The 8556-nt window shown below is 41.8% G+C and overlaps 1 long non-coding RNA gene across 1 annotated transcript in view; it reads left to right on the top strand.

The window, feature by feature from the left end:
- Positions 1-268: 268 nt before the first annotated feature.
- The window catches only part of LOC148520009 (uncharacterized), a 58603-nt gene continuing 50315 nt past the window's right edge, over positions 269-8556 (top strand). The window contains exon 1 of the long non-coding RNA XR_015878877.1: positions 269-338. This is a non-coding gene — a long non-coding RNA (uncharacterized LOC148520009). The remainder of the gene's footprint in view (positions 339-8556) is intronic.

Genomic DNA, 8556 nt, shown 5'->3' with positions numbered 1-8556 from the left:
TTTATAGGTGAGTCGACTGCAACATTTGTGTAGCTAGGAACAATCTGCAAGTGTCACAAATGCAATTGCAAAAAGCTTTATGCATTTACTGATAACACTACCTTCAATTCTAGATGTTTTTCCTATAAATAAAAATAATTGAAATGTATTGTCTGACAATGTGTAATGGCTCTTCCAGCAATGCAGGTGTTAATAATAGTAAAGCCCATTCTGTTGGTTGGCTTGAGAACACATGTGACATCTGAGAACCTGCCTGTGCTTTCTGCTAGCTGTGTGCATAGGAATCTGCAGCAAGAATGCAGAACCAACAGGAAATCTTAGGAAGAGCTCAGTGACAGGTAAGGATGCTGCAGGGTTCTAACATGATGCAGATAATCAGGGAAAGCACACTACAATTTAACCAAGAAAACAGATATTTATTTATACATCTGAGCTGGGATTAGAGTTTATTGTCTCTTTGGGTATTTGTAGAGTTCCAATTTCCTTTTCATTCTTTTTGAATAATGAGAAGAATCAGATACGGTAGTACAATGTTATTTATAGAAAACCACTATAATGTATCTAAAGGTAAATTGTATTATATTTATTCTGGTTTGTATGTTTTATGTATGTCCATCTTTTCAACTACTGTTTTTCCTGCACAGCTCTGTTTGAGTCTCTTAAGACTTTTTCTTCCCAATAAATTAGCAAAGCAAGCATCTCATCTCAATCTAATACAAGCATCCCATTTATTATAGAACGGCTGGCATTGTTGCTGTTATTTGTATTTGGTCGAAGTCAAAGAACAAAGCATCAATTAATAATCTGTAAGATCCTGCCTCATTCCGCTTTCAAAGTGAGATGGGAATTTCTAAGTGACACGTCCATGTTAATGAAATGTAAAATAGTATGTTTTTTACTTTTTACATATAAAAAATAAACAAACTTTAAAATGAGCAAAATACTATAATATAGATGGTTCTTCAATGTAAAGAATTTTATGACAGTTTTCATTATGTCTATTACCTAAAGGCGGGTTTGTGTCTGAAGATAAATTCAGCATTCAAAATTAAGAAATTGTCATAGAATTCATTATAACAACAGCATAAAAGAGACTGTTTCAGTATAGTATACTGTATAATACAATTTCCTATAATTTACAGCACATATTCTAACCCTTTTCTAAAGGGGATGTGAAATCGAGGCCAAGACCCAAAATTTTTATAACATGTTGCATGGCTCTCAAGGTGCAGTAGATGAGCTAATTACAATGTACAGTACCACCTCTATATAGTGGCATCATATGAACATGGTAGCTAATCACGTCATTTACAAAGCACATGCCTGATACACCCTGTAAACGTCTGCACCATCATACCTCAATGTTCATGAGAATGAGGAACTATGAGGACATTCTTCATTATAGATAACCATTGGATGTGTGTGAAATGTTTTATATTCATTCTCTGAGTTAACCTGGAAATGTGCTTTTATGGGAATGTACAACATAGAGGTGCAAAGCTGGTCCCTTTAAAAGTATAGGACAAGACCTGGTCTCTGATAGATCTGAGCTGGTGCAAAAGTCCTCTTCCATATGGAATGGCTGTTCACCCCACTGCATATCAAGGAACACCCCTAAACAAATATGGCCTCTACACCACTTTATTGTTGATGCTGCTTTGCAATGAGCTGAATTTGCTCTGGAAACATATGCACCCTGGCATGTATCTTGCGTGTACTGTACATAAATAAATTGAGTCAAGTCTAAAGGTGCTTTAGGGAGATATGTAATAGGTTACGAGATTACAGAAGCAGCGTGATTTCGGCAAGTTCAGCTGTCAGTTATAAACAGGGAAGGATTAAGGCTAGTGGGGGCCCCCACCAAGCCACATGGAGCCTACCCCCCTTCCCCACCACACGTTAAACACCCGCACACACCTATAATACATATGTAGCAAACATATATATTTTATATAATGTACACACTAACACACACATATACAGTATACACACACATACACACTAACATATATATATATATAAACAGTATACACACACTAGCATATATATACACATTAACACATTCATACACACTAATACATACACAGTATACACACACTAACACATGCTGTATATACAATGACACATACACATATATACACGCATACACACACTAACACATATATAGTACTGTATATACAATAACACATATATATACATATACACATATAGTACAATTACATTCTAAGCAGCTGCTGCTCACCTCAGTAAGGCCCTGGGGATTGTCATGTTGGCTCCGCCCCCAATATCGGCAAAGGTAGTAGGGGGAATCGGTCATCAGGGGGGGTTTCTAGGTACTCAGAAACCCCCCCCGCATGCTCTCGTGGTGGGGGCCCCTCTGTGTGTGGGGGCCCCAGGATAACCGCCCCTGTCGCCCTCTCCTTAATCCGGCCCTGGTTATAAGGCTGGTCTTGCCATGTAACTCATACTTGCCTACTCTCCCGGAAGTTGCGGGAGACACCCAAATTTGCGAGCAGTCTCCTGCACCCCCAGAAGAGTAGGCAGTCCTTATGCATCCTGCCCACTTCCTAACGCAGTGGGCACTATGGGGAGTATAATGCTGCGAATCGCGAGTAAACGGAAGAGGGCAGGCCAACATGATGTGTTTCTATGCAAATCATGTCATATTTGTCCCGCTCTCTCACAATTGACCCACAAATCGCTGCATTCCCGTGAGTGGGTGGGGCCTAATGACACCACAGGCCCCGCCTCCCCCCTCCAGTCAGGGAGGTGGAATGTAGGCACGTATGATGCAATGGCATGTCACTTTAAATTTAGCATGGCGAACTCACTGAAATCACGCTGTTTACGTCATCTCGGAACCTATTACATAACCCTGTTTGTGTTTCGTAAGTGCCCTGAGAGAGTTGCCTACATAAAATAGAAATTCAATGGGGCTTTTGTGTTTTGTAAATGCTCTAACAGACTGATGTAACCTCCCCATGAATATGGGCCTGATACAGAGATGGACGCAGTACACACAGCAGTTGCCGTCGCAGTCAGTGATTGGCACATGCACAGTACAGATAATGCCCATGCACCTATCTGAGTTGTGCGAAAACCATCAGAATAGGCCCAATAATAACAGCAGGAAGTTGCACATTGTATGTGAGCAGATCACTGGAAATCATTCATGCAAAAACACCATATAGTGTCCATAATTGCATTGTTTATACATCAGTATAGTAACTTCTTGTGGTTTTGTACAGGAAAGAATGCCTGGACATGTCTGAGAACTTAGGTGTTTTAAAACTATAAAAATTTAAAAAAACCTACAGTATACGTTTAAGATGCCGGCGGCCGGGATTGCATCTAGAATCCTTAATCCCGACTAGGGTTAAATGACAGGCGTCTATAATCCAGACGCCTGTCATTTTCCCGATGCCGGCACACCGGCGCCCGGCATCCCGTTCGAAGGGATGCCGGGCGCCGCAAGTGGACAGCCGCAGGGGGGGGAGGGTTAGGTTTAGGCCACCCGGGGGGAATTTAGGGTTAGGCACCCCCCCGGGAGGGTTAGGCTAGGGGGAGGGAGGGTTAGGGTTAGCCACCCCCCCCCTGGGTCTTAGGGATAGGCACCCCCCCTGGGATTTAGGTTTAGGCAGCGGGGCAGGGGGGGTTAGGGATAGGCACTTAGAGGGGGGAGGTTAGGGTTAGGCACTTGGGTGGGAGGTTAGGGTTAGGCACCCCTAAGGAGGGTTAGGGTTAGGGGGTTGGAATAGAATAGTTTATACTTTTATACGGTCATGCGGCAGCCGGCATTCCATACCAAATGCATTTAAACTAAATGAAAGGGATGGAGTCTGCATTCTTTTAAGGTATTTCCTTGCTTTATAGGGAGAGGGGGGGGGTCATTTCCTCTTCACAAAAGGATTTTGCACCACATCTGAGCTAGCGGAGAATGGGTAATGCACCATCCATTTGCATGACAGAAAAGTGCAAACATCGAGGTACAGTATAAGGATGCACAGTTGGGCAAATTGGGCAGACAAGGAGCCAGGATATGGGAGAACCCAACACATAAAAGTGCACAATCTAATATGGAGGGGCAAAATGAGTATGTTGGAAGCGGGAGGTTGGACCACAGATATTTGAGTAATGTAGAACACTGATAGGCTTTGATGAATAGATGCAATTTAAAGTAGTAATTAAATAATTGGAGTCTGATTATATGTAGGAATGTATTCCGTAGGTTTGGAGCAGCGTGGGAGAAGTCTTGGAGGCAGCAGCGTTATGTGGATATCAGATGAAAGTTAGGCGCTGGTCAATGGCAGAGCAAAGAGGATGGGACGGAGAGTAGAGTGAGATGAAGTCAGAGATCGAGAGGGGTGGGAGGTATGGGTGAGGGAGAATAGACATAAATAGTTTAAATTGGATCCTGTAAGGAATGGTGAGCCATGGAAGAATATAGCAGGGTTAAGAGGCAGCATCAGAGTGGCAGAAAATCAATCTGTGACATTGGGGATGGTTTTAATTGGGTAGAGACGAGTGAGAGGGAAGGCAGACAGGAAAATGTAGAAAATAATCATAGAGTGCAGTGTATAAAAGCTTTGGTAACATCCAGGTCAGGAAGGGTTTAATGCTGGAAATGTTCCAAAGCTAGACGCAATTGGCTTGGGAGAGAGACTGGATGTGGGAAAAGAGCATGGAGTCAAGGATGACACCAAAGCTGCAAACAAAAGGGAAATAGAAGAGCATAGAGTAAACCACAGAGAAAGAGAGAGAGACATAGAGAGAGGATTCAAGACTCTACATGGAGGTAATATAATAATAATATGCTTACAGATGTGTCCATGCCATACAGGCATGCCTATGTTCTGTGTGCGACTGTATCTACATGCAAAATGCTAGTTTAATGTGTCAGAGGCTGTGACACTAATGTTGCATTTTGCATGTATATGTATATACACCTGCAAATGCAGAGAACATAGGCATGCGCATATTATTTTAATCAGCAGAAGCTGCTTGTGCATTCTATTTGTGCCGCTGTGTGAATAAGATGCATTTGAAGATAAAAAGTTGCACGAAAAGATGCTTAATGCTAACGAGTCACGCCACAGCATGGCGTGACTAGAAGGGATGTTTAACACGCAAGGAGGCTAGATGTATGTGGACACATCTATACTTTTTGTCATATTGACCTTTAGCATTGGGACATAAATCATTAAATACAGCTGGATAAAGGAGAGGAGAGAATGGGAGAGATTTGGGATAGAGAGGTAGATTTTGGTATCGTCAGTACAGAGGAGACCAAAAGATATGATTAGTTCACTAAGGTAAGAAGTGTCAAGTGAGAAGAGTGGATGACAGAACCTAATGAGACCCCAATAGCTATAGGAAGGGGTGCTGGAGGTACTCCAGAGAAGGAGCTGATGGAGACCAGGAGGCAATTGGGCCACAAAGACCTATGGAGTGAGTGGTGTGCAGAAGAGGGTGTTGAAAGCTGAAGATTGTTCCAGGAACATGAGCAAGTAAAAATGACCATTAGACTTGGCAGACAAATATCATTAGTCACTTTAGTAAATGGAATGGAAGCGAGATTGGAGTCGGTCAAGGATGGAGTGAAAGAATGGGAAGCTTGTAAGGGATCATAGACAAGCCACTCAATTAATTTATAAGTGAATGAGGGAAGATACATTGTGCAGTAGACAGAGAGAAAGCCATGAGGTTTTTTTGAGTATGGATGGGACAAGAGCAAGAGAGCAAGGTTAAGGGCTAGATATCAATGGGAAAGAGAAGAGATGTGCTATGTGCTGGCAGGCAATGAGGCAGAGGGACCAGAGAAGATGAGAGAGAATGGGATCAAGGGGGCAGGTAGATGTGCAATAAGATGACACAAGGCCATGACTTCCTCCAGTCATGTTCAGTGTTGAGTGACACTGCAAGTAACGGTCCTACTTAGAATGCTGATGTTTTAAGATTGACAAAGTTTGTGATTGGTTACACAGGTGGTTGAGAGGAGGGCTTAGATGAGAGTGCAGACATACAGAAAAACAATTAGATTGTGGCATGACAGAGCAGTGTTAGGAGAGAGAGAAAGAGAGTGCTTGAAATGTGAAGGAAAATATGGCAGGGTCAAGAACATCAAAATTATGCTAAGTGTGTGTGCTTAGTGGGAATTGGAGTTGTGTAGGAGATGAGGAGAGGCTGAAGGAAAGGAGGTTGTTGTCAGAGACTGGGAAGGTTTAATTGGAGAAGTTGGAGCTAGCACAGAGTTTGGAGAAGACAAGATCATGGAAGTGGGTGGTGTAGATAGCCTACTGGGAGAGGCCAGGGAAAGAAAAGAAGAAGAAGAGAAGTTTGATAGTGACAACGTCATTGGGTTTATGAGTAAGGATATTGAGATTACCATCAGCGATGAGGAAGCCCACACCTTTGAATTGTCAGTCTCCTTGTCTGAAAAAGCTGCAGGAGAAGTTGTTTAGGATAAGGATTGCCAGGCTTTAGTGGGGATGTAGTTACATTATCGATGTTCACAAGGTCGACAATCGGAAGGGAGCATGCCAACATTACTAATGCAATCTGCAGCAAACATTTTAAGCTGACACGGTTACAAAAATGCTTCAAATTGAATTAGTAGCATGGCATGCTGGGTTTGACATCATGCTGCCCTCCTTCTGAATGTCGATCACACAAACTGAACCCTTTCAATGAGGGCAAGAAGGTTGAGGGAGTTTGGAGGTGAAAGATTGTGATTGTAGGTCAGTTTACTGCAGGCAGAGCTGGCATTTCAGAGAGAGCAGAAGAGAGGTAAATTGGGGATGAGGATAAGGTTGGCAAGATTGCAGATACATATGATTGGGGTTTGGTACGATTGGTTGACAGTTATCATGTCGACATTCATCAAGTCAACATGAGAATGTCGACATGCTGCATGTTGACATGCTCAGCTTTAGGTTCACAGGGGTATGTTTACTAAAGTGCAGGTTTTTAGAAGTGGAGATATTGCCCATAGCAACAAATCAGATTCTAGCTATTATCTTCTAGAACAGGGGTGGGCAATAAGCGACCCTCCAGCTGTTGTTGAACTACAAATCCCAGCATGCCTTGCAACAGTTTTAGTATGACCAAATAGCAAAAATGTGGCAGGGCACGCTGCGATGTGTAGTTTTACAACATCTGGGGGGCTGCTTATTGCCCACCCTTAATCTAGAAGATGCTAGAAAAATGTTAAGTAGAATATGATTGGCTGCTATGGGCAACACCTCCACTCTACATACCCAAACTTTAGTAAATATACCCCATAGTGTGTATGGAAGTTAAGTAGTCTCTGAGTAGAGCTGGCACACTGCAATGTCACACTTTGGCTAGAATTAAATACACTCCCTCTGAATATGTAGCTATCAAATGCCAGATTTAACATTCAGAAGTCGAACAAGGTTAAAGCTGAGATGCTGATGAATGCTAAGGAATACATTCTCTGTGGAAACATCTGAATTTCATGCCCACAGCCTTGTCTTGGTTAAAAAAAACACAGACATGTAAGACAAGTACGCATCTCTGGCTGATGTAATGAATAATGTAACAACTCAGTGCAAGCCTGTGATTTTCTTTAGAGGTTTTCAGAGGAGGACATTTTGGAAAAAAAATTTTTTTTGTTTTGATGAAATCTTTACCGGATTTTAAATAGATTATTTGTAACAAATGTGCGGTTAATGGTATAATAAAATAACAGCAATCATAATTATCCTGACAGCATAGTGAGCCTGGAGTGACTTGATATTTCAGCAAAGATCAAAGTAGTGTTTATTACAATTTTTAACCATTCTATCTAAAGTAATAATAATAATACAGATTGCCATATTTATTAGTATAGCCTTCTGGTTTTTGGAACAAAACTTCCCCTGTTATTTTTTCTCTAATTACTGTAGGCAAACGCCTTGGAGAAATCTGATCTCCAAATGGTAGGAACAATTCTATTACCAAATGGACATCAAAGCATTTTAAGTATAAAATAAACATCTGTGGGTATCAGGCTTAGATTCTCTATCCATTCTAAGCCACTTAGCATTATTGACTATTGGACAACAGCAAAGAATTGCAAATCACGTCTGTGGATGATTTTAAGCTACTTGATGACACATAGCAGAAGCCATTTCGAGGCCAAAGATAGCATAGTTATGGGCCCATCTTCACCACCGAGCACTAGCCATTCACACATATTGGTTGTGTGTGTGTATCAGTATAGGCCAAAGAAAATAAGAAAATTGACCAATTGGAATCATATTCACCTATATACTGCAAATTAACATAACATTTTATGTGTCATGGAATATTACTATAGTCACTCTCTGTGACTATTTACTTGCAGCGTCAATGACAGTCAGGAAGTGTTTGGGGGAGGTAATGTGGAGCCGCTGCAACGAACGCAGGTGTATCGCGACCATTTCAGGGGCATGTCGCATCCTGCGTCTGCGATCCCATATGCAATAAAAATGGCTCCAAAGTCTCAGTTCCTGCAGCCATTCTGCATGACAATAGGGGTTACCCAGAAGATGATAATCGTCCGATGCTGCTTAT

This window comes from Taudactylus pleione, unplaced genomic scaffold (assembly GCF_031769625.1).
Source record: "Taudactylus pleione unplaced genomic scaffold, aTauple2 ptg000178l, whole genome shotgun sequence".
In the NCBI taxonomy this organism is placed as follows: Eukaryota; Metazoa; Chordata; class Amphibia; order Anura; family Myobatrachidae; genus Taudactylus; species Taudactylus pleione.
This window is presented reverse-complemented; position numbering and strand designations above follow the sequence as displayed.